We start from the raw sequence: 15,768 nt of genomic DNA, 5'->3' as shown, positions 1-15,768 counted from the left end.
TCATTATAAAAAAATTATCGTTGTTATAAAAAACAATTAAAAAAAATTAGATCAAACTCACAACAAAATGAAAATTTTGGACCTTTGGTACTATTTCAAACTTTTTTAGACAAAAGTGACAATTTTCAACTAACCACGGAGACCATTCATACAATTTAGTCTTTTTATTTTTATACAAATGTCCGGAGAAAAAATAGTTGTAAGCCAAAATATATAAAACATAAAAGTTAAAAATAGAAACTGTGGAAGTGGTTTTTGGATCGAAACAAAATTGTCTCAATGAAATATATACTTGCACCTAAATACAATTATATATAGTATTTATTTAGTGTTAGGATATAACTTATTATTGTTAATTAATTTAAAAATGCTTTATTTGACAATTTTGAATTTTCACCATTATGATTATTTAAAATATGTAATAATGTAAAATATCAATGGATCTTTTCAAGGTAATATAATATACTTTTAAATATATGTTACTATTGTTGTTTATTAATTTAGAAATTATTTTTTTAGAAAATTTTCAATATTATAAAAATAGTTGTTGGATAGTGTAACGTAAGTTTTGGGTGTGTTTCTTTTTAGTAATTTAATATTTTGGATGTTGGATTTCCGATGGCCACGACATGGTGATGGAGTCCCACGTCATGCCCAAGGCCAAAGTTTCGTGGGCACTAAGCTAACGCCACAGCGTGACATCTATTCGCCACAATGTGGCCGCTGTTTAATGGCAAACCCTAATCTGGAGTTTAAGTCATATTTAAGGGAATGTGATGGCTAGGGTTTTCCACCCCCATCCTCAATCACTCTCCCTCAGCCTCCAAGAGAAAATCTTAGCCTCTATTGCTAACCTTTGAGTTTTTGTGTGTTTGATGGTGTTTTGAAGAAGAAGAAGAAGAAGGCACCATTGGACTTTGTTTCAACAAACAACTCTCCATATCCCTTTTGTGTATGTTTTCTGGACTTTTGTAAGCCCTCAAGATCCAATCTTTATGTAGCTTGTCTCTAGATCTAGCCGTTTTGTCACTTAATCTTCATGGTGTGAGAAATTGAAAGGTTGGATCTCATAAATTTGGCAACTTTATGGATCCACGTGGTCCTTTTAGTGTTATATGTTTCATATATGAGGATCTATGGAGTTTTTTGGTCCCATGTTCAAGCTTGAGTTCCTTATTACCATGTTTTTTTTACCTAAAATGAAAGTGGCATGCATTGGACATGTATGTCCATAAAACTACGATTTCTATCGTTCATTAGATGTAGGAAACAATTCTGGAAGGTGTGGGTGACTAACTATAGAGATTGAGTGCTTAATGAGTGACTTTATGCATTTAGTCATCTCTAAGGAATTAGGGTTTGGAATCTTAAATTATTAAGGTGTCTTAATGGATAAAGTTGGAAACTTTATCCATCAAAACCATGGGAAAGGCTAGATCTAAGTTTTGGAGCTCTTGGAGTTGTAGGAAAATGGCTTAATGGATTAAGATGTCTAGACTAGTCCCCACGACGTAGCCTTAGTTTTCCATGGTGTGGCGACTGGGTAGGAACTCATCTACTTTGTCTTTTAGCGGCTATAGCGTGGCAACCAACTTGGAGGTTGACCTTTGACTTTGGATCGTTGAGCGTTGACTTTGACCAAGTTTGACTTTAGGTCATTTGGGGTATTTTGAGTTGTAGATTGAGGCTTGGTACCTGTGATGTACAGGCGACCCGTGAAGCCAGTGTTTGGAGCAGTGATCAGTTCAACTATCGTTTAGATTGTGAGGTAAGTTTTCGTCACTGTACTTATGGGTCGATGCACATTTTATATCCTAGTTTTAATTACCAACTAAAGTAGACTTAACTATACGAAACTAGCCAGTGTGCCTAATCAATTATAGCAAAGTTCAGGTAAGTCGGGTATCGATCTCAGGAAACACTACAAGAAAAAAGACTTACAGTCACACCAAAAAAGTGTGACCATAGGCGTATAGTGATATTTTATTTTTTCACTGAAAGTGTGACGGAAGGTGACGCCATCGTAGGTGTCTTCTGGTTACTTTAAAATGTAGTGTCCGTATGATATGAAAACATGTGGCCGTATTATTAAAGTGTGGCAATTGTGTAGGGAATTTTGTTCCTAAAATCAATCATTTTATCTAATATGTGGCGTTAAACTGTCAGTAGACACATTTATTTAGTAACTGTAATAACTGTATATCACCAAATGACGACATACATGTTGTTTCAATGTGACGTTTTGATAGTAAATTGTCACACAATTCAAAGTTTATTAAGACTATTAGGTATCTTTTGTAGACATGCAATTACAGTGAACATGACCATGTTTACTAAATGGCTACATGTAATTAATTCCATAAGTGACGATTTGCTAATAATTAGTCACAAAAACAATCTTTTATTGTGACTATTGTCTATCGTATGGAGACACAAAACTAAGTTAAAGATGATCATAAGTATTATAAAGGCATGCATTTTATTAAAATTACAGATTTAATATTAGCTTACAGCCATATTTGTATTGTTTATCATGACCGATACTATCATTCAGACATATAAATAGTCATAACTATGACTATTGTATATCCTTTCGACATAGAAAAGCAATTAAAAATAACCACAATTTATCTTTAGACACAATAGTATTTGTAATTATGACCAATATTCACTTTATGGCCATAAGAATTTGTTTTAAATATGACCATTTTTATCATTTAGACATTAAAAAATTATTGAGTGTGACTATTGTTTGTATTATAGTCACATACATATACTTAAACCATAGGTGTACATCTCTTATTGTCACATAAAGTTTTTATAATTGTGACTATTGTAGAACTTGTAGTCACATGGATATAATAATGCATGACACATTGTTATGATTTTGACACACAAGTATTGCTTAATCGTAACAATACATAAAACATTAGTCACATGATTATTTAATAAAGTGACATGTGATATCTTATTAACACACCAAAATTTTCAATGTTGAAATGTTTTTTTGATTATGAGATGACTAATATCTATCTAAGCCACATGAAATTTTTGTAATTACATTTGTTTGTAACATTTGGTCACAAGTTTGAATGAACATCGACAGTTATAAAAATGATAAAACCCAAAAAGAGAATATTATTAAGAATAATATAAGAAAACTTATACATAAGTTTGCAATTTAAATAGTAAAGACAAAAACTTGTAATGAAGACATATCTATAAACCTTACAAATGGAATTAATATATTGTAACCTAAATTAAGAACCATATCTTCGATAGTGTTGACTTGTCCATTTAGCTCGTTGTCTGCTTGATCATTCCATCTAACAGCTTCTTAGAAATGTGAAGTTTGGTGTTTTGATTGGATGTTGGATTTGGTACCTATCGCAACCTTATAAATGCAAGTAGAATCCTCATATATACAGCTAAATGACAGTACATTGCTATTAGTTGCATTTAGCCCATTTAAATGCTAAATAGAAAAAGATGGATTTGAATTCACCTATTGTGCTTTAAGGTTGGAGCTATTCCAAGAAGTTCTACAACGCCAATTGTTCAACCCATTAAGCCAATATATCTGACATCATTTTGAAAAGTTTGATGACAACAACAACAACATTCTCAGTGTTACATTTGGTCTTTGCTGTAATCACATCTTTCATTGGTGAACTGTATTTGCAGGTAGAAAATGTTTGGTATCTAGAAACTACATTTCAAGATCCAACATTACATTACAGACTCGAATTATTTGATTTCTGATTTTCTATCTAACAATATAAAATAGTTACCATCCAATTCTGGTAGCTTATCAAATGACAACATCTATTCAAGAACGAATGGAAGATGTTGAATGTAATCCCAATGCATTGACCACACCGTCCCTTTTTTCCCACCTTCTTGTCCGTGTAAAAATAAGCAGGTTACTTGAGAGATAGGAGCCAAAGATTGAAAAAAAAAAACAAGGATAGGGCCCCTGTTACCTTAAACAGAAAGTAAATGGCATGTGTACAAATACGTACCATTTTTAACATGAAGTTCAACAAGTAAAATAAAAAAGAAATCAAATTCCCATAAAAAATATAGAGAGATATAACTTTAATTTACAAGAGGTAAGGGTGAACCAGTTACTTGAGATTAGAAGGGGCAAAAAGATGGGTAGAAGAGAGGCAAGTCTCTGGAGAGACAAAATCACGTATTAGGTAGGAGAGGAAAGAGGTGCGAGATTGTCATTGTTGCTTTTCTTTAATCTGTATTCGATAATGGGGTGTGTTGCACCAGCAAGACTGAGATGAGAATTTTTGCATGAGCCGAGATAGACAATCTCGTGATTGTATTTGCGAAACTAGTGATGATGCTCATTCTATTAGAAGATCTAGCAGCACTACCAAACATATTAAGATTCAACTTAAAAAAGGTTTATCAGGTTATTTGTGTAATTCTTGAAGTTGTCCCATCATCTGGAACAGTTGGTGTAATTCTTGAAGTTGTCCCATCGTCTGGAATTTCCATCACCAATCGAGTTGAAGCATGATTAATGATAGAAGATACGCATGGAAGAATTCCTAGTAGAGTCTAGGAAATTTTTTATGATTAATTGGACATATTTGTATGTGTTAAGTTGTTTTGTGATTTTAGGACTTGGGGACTGCGAGAAAATACTTGGGACGAGTATGAGTAGGTGTGAATAGTAGTAGAGATCTATACTACTGGAAGCACAGGACTCACGCTTAGATCAAGAAAAGTCACAAGGTTACCAAGAAGCTAGTAATTGATTCCGTTTTATTCAAGTATGTCATTACCATTGTTTCGGTAATGACTAGTAAAATGGTTGTTATTCCGACCCTAGTGGTCATATAAAGTTGAGTCCGACTACGATGAGAGGTCATCGGGACACGACCCATCGGTCTGTTACAATAGATAAAGGAATGTATTTATCCTAAGAAGAAGAAGGAGTCCACAATAAGGATTTATTTTGTAAATTGATGGTTACGATTGAAAGTCCAACATAGTATGAAGAGCAAATGTAAGATTGAGCATCACGGTTATTAATTAGGATGGAAAGTTTACAAATGGAATCATTATTCAAGCCCTGTTTCGTTTATGATTCCGTGACGTAATCATCCTAAGGGGGAGATAATTGTAATGTCCGTAGATTAGGGCTAGTCAATTTAGAGACGATAAGCGTCAAAATTGAATTTTTCATGAAATATTATTTAGAATGAATAATCTTAACTAAGTTATATTATATATTACAAGGATTTCATGCATATAAAGAACGCCGAAATCCGAGTTATAACGAAGAAGTTATGACCTGTCGAAGTTTCGCGGCAGTACCGGTACGACGCTGAATGATGTAAAAAGTCAATTTATGTTAGAGCGATATTTAGCCTTAGCGATCTAAACGAAAGTCGTATAGTTCATTAAACCGTGAGCGTGCATAAAAAGAACGTCCAAATCTGACTTCGTACAAGCAAGTTGTGATTTTCCTAAGTTTCGACTTAGCGGTATACATCCCAAATACTCGATTTGAGATCGAGCGGTTTTTAGCCGAAATAATCTAAACGAGAATCGAAGATCTTGTTGATAGTAGTGCAAAGGTAAAAAGACAGACGAAAACGGACGTCGGATGAAGAAGTTATGAATTTATAACGGAGTTTTCTTGTCCCAGCCTACTAAAAATAAATAATAAAAATAAAATCAAAATTAGTCGACGGAGTTTAAGCGAAAGTTGTAGAGCGTAGTCTCATCTACGCATGGATATAAAGAACGTCGAAAACGGAGTTCGTATGAGAAAGATATGATTTTTTAAAGTTTATTAAATAATTAAAATATTTAATTTAAATATAAAATCCGATATTATCCAAATGGGGGGGTGGGGGGGGGGGGGGAGTCACCGCGCTTATCCGGGTTACGCCCAGCGTACCTGGATTTACGCCCAACGTAAATTGAGGATCCAGCCTCCTATAAAAGGAAGTCGAGGCTGCCGAGTTTCTTTGCTCATTTTCTCTTCTCTTTCTTCTGTTTTACCTATTTTTTCGTGCAAGAAATATCCCGAAGCCCCGATATCATTCCCGAGATCCGAATCAAGTTCCGAAGCCCGAAGATCCCGAGAAAAATAGTTTTCAAGTCAAAGCTCTGCCCGCGTGAAGCCCGGTTTTGGAGAAAACATCCCGGTTTCATCGCAAAAGAATATTTTAAGAGACGAGGCGCTGTCCGATCATCATCTAATCAAGTGAGTGTGTAGTTACTTTCTTCTAACACATAAATATTAAGTATTTTCTATGAAATACGTGTTATGTGTTTATATATTGTTTGTTTATCTAAGATGGGTGTGGAACGGATGTTTCATACATGTTTTAAATGATTTAAAGTGTATATGTATTTATATCTACGAAAGTGTTGAGTAGAACAGGGGTAGATGAAATAGTTGGTGTGTGATGAAAGATAGTATGAGTAAACCTTGGCGATGATGTGACTTCGTGCCTATTGAGTAAACCTTGGCGACTATGCGAGTTAGTGCCTATCGAGTAAACCTTGGTGACGATGTGACTTCGGGTCTATTGTAAAAACCCTGGTGACTATGGAGTTAGCGCCTATTGTATAAACCCTAGTGACTATGGAGTTAGCGCTTATTATATAAAGTTTGATGACTATGGAGTTAGCGCCTGTTAAGTGAAACTTAGTGACTATGGAGTTAGCGCCCGTTGAGTAAACCTTGGTAACTATGGAGTTAGCGCCTGATAGCTATGGAATTAGTAATTGAGAGATAAATCGTTGATAACTATGGACTTAGTACCTGATAGATAAACTTTGGAAGCAATGGACTTCGTGCCAGTTCCTTAGTTTAATCCTTAGGAATGAATGAATGAAGGATAGTTGATTCTTAGGGTAAAACCTTAAGTGTAAAGAAGATAATGGGGATGAGTAATTGTGTTGATTGTTTGATGATTAAATATAATAATTATATTATTATGGGTTGAAAACCATATATGCTCACCAGACTCCCAAGCCTGAACCACTCAGTTTTCTTTGCATTACAGGTAATGGCAAAAGGGTATAAGTTAGTAGACTTGACGAGAGATTTTGGATTATAGATCAGTAGTTATAAATAACTGTTGTGATGTCTATTTTATATTGTTTATGCTTTTGATCTGTATCGGAGCATGACATCCCGAGATTTTGTTATTTAATGAGAATACATTTCTTTAAGAAATGCTTTGATAAATTATATTTTATCAGATTTTATTTTGGGAACAAATTCTGCAATTCTTTTAATCAAAGGATTACTCTGATTTTTTAAAACAAAGCATAAACAAATCGGTCTTTTCTGACCGTGAAATTCGGGATGTCACAAATGCGACCTTGCACTGACGACGGTGAGTGACGTGAAATTAAGAATGCGACCAGATGGATGGTGAGCGACAACAAAAAACGACCAGAAGAAACGGAGACCTCAAATCGAGTGATGCGATATTGGTGGTGGTGGTGGCGGCCGAAATAGAAGACGAATAGTATTGGGTGGTTGGCGGGCATTGGGGTTAGAGAGATTTGAGAAAGATCGTGTGAAGTGAGGTCAATAAAAGTAGGTCATTTGAAATTTTGGGCGTGGGAAATTCAAATATTTTAGATTTTGTGGAAAATTCAAATATTTTAATATGTGGATGGAATACCCAAATTTATATATCTTAAATTTATGAAAAAATATATTTAACTTTTTAATAAATACTTTTTGTTAATTATATTATTTTGTTTTATAATACACGTTATTATTTATTATCAACTTAAAATTAATATTTTTTTAATGTAATCATAATTTAAAAATGTTTGTATTTATCAATATTTATAAAATTTTGATGACAATATAAATATTTTTATTTTGGTATTAGATTTCTAATGCCCCTTCGACCCCAGCCAGGGGCGCTACCCCCGAACCCCCGTTCATTCAGGGGTTTCGTCCTAAATAGCATTGTACTTTTAACCAAGACAAATGTAAATAAATGTTCACTCCACACCATCCTAACTTGTTCAATATTTATCAAGGTGACATTGATCAACAAATTAATTATATTACACTTAGATAATGTTAGTGATGTAAAATCACCAACAATATACGGTGAGAGTTGATAGGCATGGGAGTGTGAGTGTAGATATGGATATTGGGTGGATACATAGGTGGTATGGTTAGGTGGATGGATGGGCATGGGGTGTGGGGTATGGAGGTGTGGTGAGGTAGTGAGCTGAAAGTAAAGTGAGGTAGGCGTCGATGTAAGTGGGTGTAAGTGAAGTGTGGTGTGGATGTAAGTGAAGATGGGCATGAGATGTGAAAACAACATTATAGATATTCCCCACCCTACTTACCAATACTTTATTCATTTAAACATCATGTTGATTCAGATATGAAGGTTAGAGACCTTGACTTAATGGATTATGTTGAGAAAGATGCATTCTTGGCGGTTTTGGGACTTAAAGACTAGATCTTGGTTGTTTGGACCATCCTAATGGATAAAGTTGGAAAATTTATCCATTATGAAGCTATTTAGGATTTAGATATGAAATTATGGACCTCGGTCTGAAGAGATTTAGCACTTAATGAAGATTTGGATTTCTGACGAGAAGTCACGTCGTGACTTAAGAAGTTTCATGACATGACTATAATCACGATTTTTTTGTCTATGCATCCTCACGACGTGAATAAGGAATGGTCACGACATGAGGTTGACTTTCACTAAGCTGACTGTTGACCTTGTGGAATTTGACCGTTGTAACACCCCCCTCTGGCACGTATCACAATATTGTCCGTTTTGGGCCACTCGGCACGACGACTTCCCAGGGGGTCACCCATCCCGGTACTACTCCCGCCCGAGCACGCTTAACTGCAGAGTTCTTATGGGATCTGCTGCCCTCACGGCTTTAAAACGCGTTGTGACAAGGAAGGTATCCACACCCCTTTGTAAGGAAATGTTTCGTTCTCCTTCCCAGCCGATGTGGGATCAGATCTAACCCACTTTCACCCCCCATTATAGGGTTCGACGTCCCTGTCGAACACATCGACCCGTGCCCTAGCTCTGATACCATTTGTAACACCCCCCTCTGGCACGTATCACAATATTGTCCGTTTTGGGCCACTCGGCACGACGACTTCCCAGGGGGTCACCCATCCCGGTACTACTCCCGCCCGAGCACGCTTAACTGCAGAGTTCTTATGGGATCTGCTGCCCTCACGGCTTTAAAACGCGTTGTGACAAGGAAGGTATCCACACCCCTTTGTAAGGAAATGTTTCGTTCTCCTTCCCAGCCGATGTGGGATCAGATCTAACCCACTTGTAACGCCCGGGTTTTCAGGGCTAAGCATTTTTGTCAATGTAATAGTCTAGGTCAACTATTGTAATTCTTTTTGAAGTAATAAATATGAAATATTTGAGTATTATGTGAATTATGTGCGTTTATGTGTTTATTATTTAATTATAAATGTATAATTAATAAAGAATAAAAATGAGCGTCAAAATTAAAGTGTGAGATAATCCCGATATCTCTACATAAAGTTGTAGAATATGTCTCAAGGTTTCCGTACATATAAAGAATGCCGAAATCCGAGCTATAACGAAGAAGTTATGGCCCGCCGAAGTTTTACGACAAAACCGGCACGATACCGGGAGACGTAAATAGTGAATTTACGATAGAAGACTTTTTAGCCTTAGCAATCTAAACAAAAGTCGTAGAATATGTTAAACTAAGAACATCGATAAAAAGAACGCCCAAATCTGACTTCGTATGAAGAAGTTATGATTTTTCTAAGATTCGGCTTAGCAGTGCACGGCCTGAAACTTGAATTTTAGTTCGAGCGGTTTTTGGCTTACGCAACATAAATGAGAGTTGAAGATCTCATTAATAGGAAATCAACGGTAAAAAGACAGACAAAAACAGAGTCCGTATGTAGAAGTTATTAATTTTACGCAGACGTTTAACAGTATAATCTCCTTGTACTGTTAAATTTAAGATTGGTCGAGAATTAGCTGACGGTGTCAAAATGAAAGTTGTAGATCTTATTATTACCTACGCGTGGATATAAAGAACGTCAAAAACGGAGGTCGTATGTGAAAGTTACGGATTTTAGAAGTCGGAAGTGTGCTGTGCGAAAATGGGTGATGTGGCACAATCTTGGCCATTGCTTTCTCCCCAAGGCTTGCCACCAGATGGTGACATGTGGCACCAAGTTCAGCCACATTTCACCCTATAAATACCACCTCTCCCACCCTCATTTTCTTCACACCTTTCCCATTCTTTCTTCTCTTTACTCTCTCTCTCTCTCTAGAACCTCTCTCTAGCCCCGAAATCCCCTGAAAAGCCTAGGGAACCTCCCTAGCACGAGGCGGAAGCCCCGGAGTGCTTGAAGGATCCGAGAAGAATAGCTTTTCGGCTCGGGAACGCTGCTCCAAGCAAAGCCCGGTTTTCTATAAAACCCGCTGTAAGTGAGCTACGCCTACGCTATTTTTAATATAACTTTTATTTAATTATAGTAACGTTATTAGGAACTTATAATAAATACTTGGGCTATTATTATGGGTTATATAAGTATTTTTTTGACGCTTATATAATAATAATAATAGCTAGACTATTAATTAGTCTCGACGAATAATAAACTAAACTCTAGTGGTAATAATACTAGGTTTCGTCGAAGAAAAATTCTTTTTAAGAAGCGAAGCGCTGTCTGAGTTCGGAATCACCACCTTTTCCGGTGAGTGCATAGTTACCTTCAACTTACACATAGATATGAAGTATTTTATATAAATTACGTGCTATGTGTGCATATTATCTGAATACTTGCTATCTATGCTAGATGAACGTTGTTATACATGTTTTCAATGATTTAAACTGTATATGTATTTTATATCTACGAAAATGTTGGGGTAAAACATGGGTAGATGTAATAGGTGATGTGTGATAAAATGATGAGAGGCCTCGATGTTGTTGTTGTTGATCCAGTCATCTAGCGGAGTATAGATGACGACCACGGACTCTTCTAGACAGTCCAGTGGAACACTAGCAGGTTCGCAACCTGTAGGTGTTGTGAACGATGTGTTCACCGGTGTACTCCATCCCCCACATGGTTGCCTATTAGGACATTTATTGCTGAGGAATCCCCTTAGCAGTAGTGTCCGTCCCGATGATAATCCTTAGGCTAGGTCCCTTATGATAGGTGTTTAGGGACGTAAAGTGAGGATAACGGGAACGGGTAATCGGGTTATTGTTGATTGATGAAATTAATAAACTTATTTATTGTGGGTTGAAAACCCTATGTGCTCACCAGGCTCCCAAGCCTGACCCACTCAGTTTTATGTATTACAGGTAGTGGCGCATGAGCATAGGTGTGATGTTTTGGACGAGGGATTACGGATATAGGCCTGTAGATATGAAATAATGTAGTAAGGCTTATATTGTACTGTTTATACTTTTGATCTGTACGAACATGACATCCCGAGTCTTTTAATGAATACATTTCTATGGAAATGCTTTTGATAAATCTTTATCATATTATTGTTTTGGGACAAATTCCGCAAACCATTTATTAAAAGATAACTCTGATTTTGAAATAAAGTATAAACAAAACCGGTCTTTTCTGGCCGTGATTTTGGGGATGTCACAATTGGTATCAGAGCATTAGTTTAAGCGAACTAGGAATTTGTAGGATTTCTAGACTTAAACTTAGAATGCTAAGCGATGATTGTGAGGTGTGAGCACTAGCTTATTTTAGGAATTGTGCCTAAAATGCTTATATGTGCTAAATGCTTTATGCATGATATGCTGTTATTTTGTTCGGGATCTATGGTCTGTTGCCGACCGGATCTGGAACCTTATGTGTTTAGGATTCTAAACGTACGACTACGATATTAGAATTAGCATGTAAACATGTCGGAGTGATAAGGACGATTTAAAACGTCTCTCCTAAATAAAGATCTAAATCCACCTTATTCGGTATATAGATCAAGATGGTAAGGACCCGTAGCGGAAACGTAAACGCAAATGGGAACGGACACCAACCCCCCGTGATCGAGCAAATACCAGTTGTGGAAGCCGCTGCCGGACCAATAACGATGGCCGGAGTGCAAGCGATGATCCAGGCAATGTTGGATCGTCAAATGGAGGAAACCAGGCGTTTGCTCCAGCAAAATCGAGAGGAAGCGACTATTCAGCTCGAACAGCCCGAGTTGAACGAAGGGCAGACTGAAGAAGGAAACTACAGTGGGACTATTGGTCAAGCCAACCCACCGATAGTTAGGCAAAACCACCAGGATGGAGGAAATGATGGACGTGGATGCAAATACAAGGATTTCATGGCATCCAAGCCACCGAGTCTACCCGGAAGCCCGACGCCGGTGGAAGTCATGAACTGGATCTCTGAGATGGAGACAATGTTTGAGAGTTGCGAGTGTAGCAATAGGCAGAAGACTGCTCTTGCAGTTCCTCTATTGAAATCTGGAGTACTAAGCTGGTGGAAGCTATTAGCTGATTCAATGCCCAAAGGTGAAGCAAGCAAAATGTCGTGGGAGGATTTTCTGGTACAGTTGAAGATGCAATACTGCTCTGAGCAGGATCTTCTGGAGATCAGCAACGAATTCCAGAATCTGAAGAAGGGAAGAATGAGCGTTACTGAATACGCTGCAAGCTTTACTGAGAAAATGAAGCTTGTTCCTCACCTCGTCCCAACTGAACTCTCCAAGGTTAACAAATTTGCCCTCGGATTACCAGCGGACTTCGGTCCAATGGTCAAGCAAACTAGCACTCTGAAAGCTGCCATCTGGGCTGCTAAGAATGTGGAGACCCAGATACGAGAAAAGGGTCTGGAGAGAGCGAAAGTGGGAGAGAAACGGAAATTTGACGGATCCTCGAGGTCCAGTAAGAAAGGTAGATTCTCGAAGTCTAGTTCGAGAGGAGGAGGATCAGAAGCAAAGTGGTGTGACAAGTGCAAGAAGAAGCACTCTGGGAAGTGTGATGGAGGGGTCACTTGTTACAAATGCGGAAAGCCTGGGCACTATGCCAACGAATGCACTCTTAACCAGAAGGCCTGTTATGGGTGTAATGAAGAAGGGCACATTTTGAAGGACTGCCCGAAGAAGAAGGAGGCAGGAAGACCCAACATACCACCAAAGCCGAAGGCGAGAGCCTTCCAGATGACGCTCGAGGCTGCAAAGGAGGCAGCAGACGTCGCTTCAGGTACCTTTCTTGTAAATGGTTTGCCTGCAAATATACTGTTTGATTCCGGAGCCAACTACTCCTTTGTGTCGCATAAATTTAGTGCGAAATTAGCATTACCTGTAGAAAAACTTGATAACGCCCTAATTGTAGAAGTTGCCAGTGGCAAATTCGTACCTGTTAGTAATCGTATTAGGAACATCTTCATTGACCTAAACGGAAACGAATTCCAGGAGGAACTATTACCCATAGAGTTAAACGGTTTCGACATCGTTTTGGGTATGGATTGGCTTAGCGCCAACGATGCCGAGATATTATGCCGAAAGAAGATAGTTAGGATAAACCCACCCGGAAAGGAATCATTTATGGTGTACGGGGACAAACGCAGAGTGAGTTCTGGAATCATATCCTTGATGAAAGCTAGGAAATGTTTGTCCAAGGGATGTGCATCGTACTTGGCATTCGTAATCGATGCTAAGAAAGAAAAGAAAGAGGTGCAGAATATACCGGTTGTGTGCGATTATCCGGAAGTCTTTCCCGAAGATCTTCCCGGATTACCACCTGATAGGCAAGTAGAATTTCGTATAGACTTATTACCAGGAACAACACCGATAGCAAAGGCACCTTACCGATTAGCACCGACGGAGATGAAGGAGCTCATGACGCAACTTCAGGAGCTGTTGGATAGCGGTTTCATTCGACCTAGTTCATCACCCTGGGGAGCTCCGGTGTTATTCGTGAAGAAGAAGGACGGAAGCATGAGGATGTGCATAGACTACCGAGAGCTGAATAAGGCAACGGTGAAGAACAAGTATCCATTGCCGAGGATTGATGACCTATTCGATCAGCTGCAAGGTTCAAGCTACTTCTCAAAGATCGATCTTAGGTCAGGATATCATCAGTTGAAAGTGAGAGAGCAGGATATTGAGAAGACTGCATTCAGAACAAGATATGGACACTACGAGTTCTTGGTTATGTCATTCGGACTAACCAATGCTCCCGCAGCATTCATGGATTTGATGAACAGGGTTTGTAAACCATTCCTCGATAAATCTGTGATAGTGTTCATCGACGACATTCTCATTTACTCGAAAAGCCAGGAGGAGCATGGCAAGCATCTACGAGAAGTGTTGGAGGTGTTAAAGAAGGAGAAGCTTTTTGCAAAGTTCTCCAAATGCGACTTTTGGATACGGGAAGTCCAATTCTTGGGTCATGTTGTTAACCAAGAAGGAATAATGGTTGACCCTGCCAAGATCGAAGCTGTAATGAAGTGGGAACGTCCGAAGAATCCCACGGAGATTCGAAGCTTTCTAGGATTAGCCGGATATTACCGACGATTTATCCAAGGCTTTTCTTTGATAGCTGCTCCATTAACAGCTTTGACCCATAAAGGAGCTACGTATACATGGAGTGAGAAACATGATGAGGCGTTCGAGAAGCTAAAGAAGAAGTTATGTGAAGCGCCGATACTTTCTCTACCCGATGGAGTCGAAGATTTCGCAGTTTATAGTGATGCATCTGGAGTCGGGTTAGGTTGTGTTCTGACCCAAAGAGAAAAGGTGATAGCATACGCATCTCGACAATTGAAAGAGCACGAAAAGAACTACCCCACTCATGATCTGGAGTTGGCAGCGGTAGTATTCGCCTTAAAGATATGGAGGCATTACCTCTACGGCACGAAGTGCAAGCTCTTCACTGATCATAAGAGTCTCCAGTATCTCTTTAATCAGAAGGAGTTGAACATGAGGCAACGACGCTGGCTAGAACTTCTCAAGGACTACGACTGTGAGATACTTTACCACCCAGGTAAAGCAAATATTGTTGCTGATGCTCTCAGTCGGAAAGTCAATCTTGAAAGAAGAAGGCCAAGAGCGTTAAGAATTGAAGTCGTCTCGACGATTGTGGAAAGTATCAGGAAAGCTCAAGAAGAAGCCTTAGAAAAGAATGACCGAAAGGAAGAACGTTTGGGAAAAACGTTAGTGTTCGGTACGAACAGTCGAGGACTGAAGGTATTCCAAGATCGAATTTGGGTACCTAAGACGGGAGGAATAAGAGATCTTCTAATGGAAGAAGCACACAAGACCATGTACTCGATTCATCCCGGTAGCACTAAAATGTATAGGGACCTAAAACCCTACTACTGGTGGCCGACGATGAAGCTCGATGTTGCGAAGTATGTGGCTGAGTGCGTAACATGTGCGAGGGTTAAGGCACAACATCAAAAACCGTATGGGAGTTTAGAACCCTTACCTGTACCCATGGGTAAATGGGAAGACATCACCATGGATTTTGTGACTAAACTGCCCAGAACGAAGAATGGTCACGACATGATTTGGGTAGTCGTGGATCGTTTCACCAAGAGTGCACACTTCATAGCAGCCAACGAGAAGTGGTCTATGGATAAGCTCGCAAATGCTTACGTGAAGGAAATTGTAAGACTTCACGGTGTCCCTCTTACTATTGTGTCAGATCGTGATAGTCGTTTCACATCGAGGTTTTGGAGGAGTCTACAAGAGGAGTTGGGTACAAAGTTGTGTTTGAGTACTGCTTACCATCCGCAAACTGATGGTCAGA

Source organism: Lactuca saligna, chromosome 9 (genome assembly GCF_052625555.1).
Source record: "Lactuca saligna cultivar CGN05327 chromosome 9, ASM5262555v1, whole genome shotgun sequence".
Classification (NCBI taxonomy): Eukaryota; Viridiplantae; Streptophyta; class Magnoliopsida; order Asterales; family Asteraceae; genus Lactuca; species Lactuca saligna.
This window is presented reverse-complemented; position numbering follows the sequence as displayed.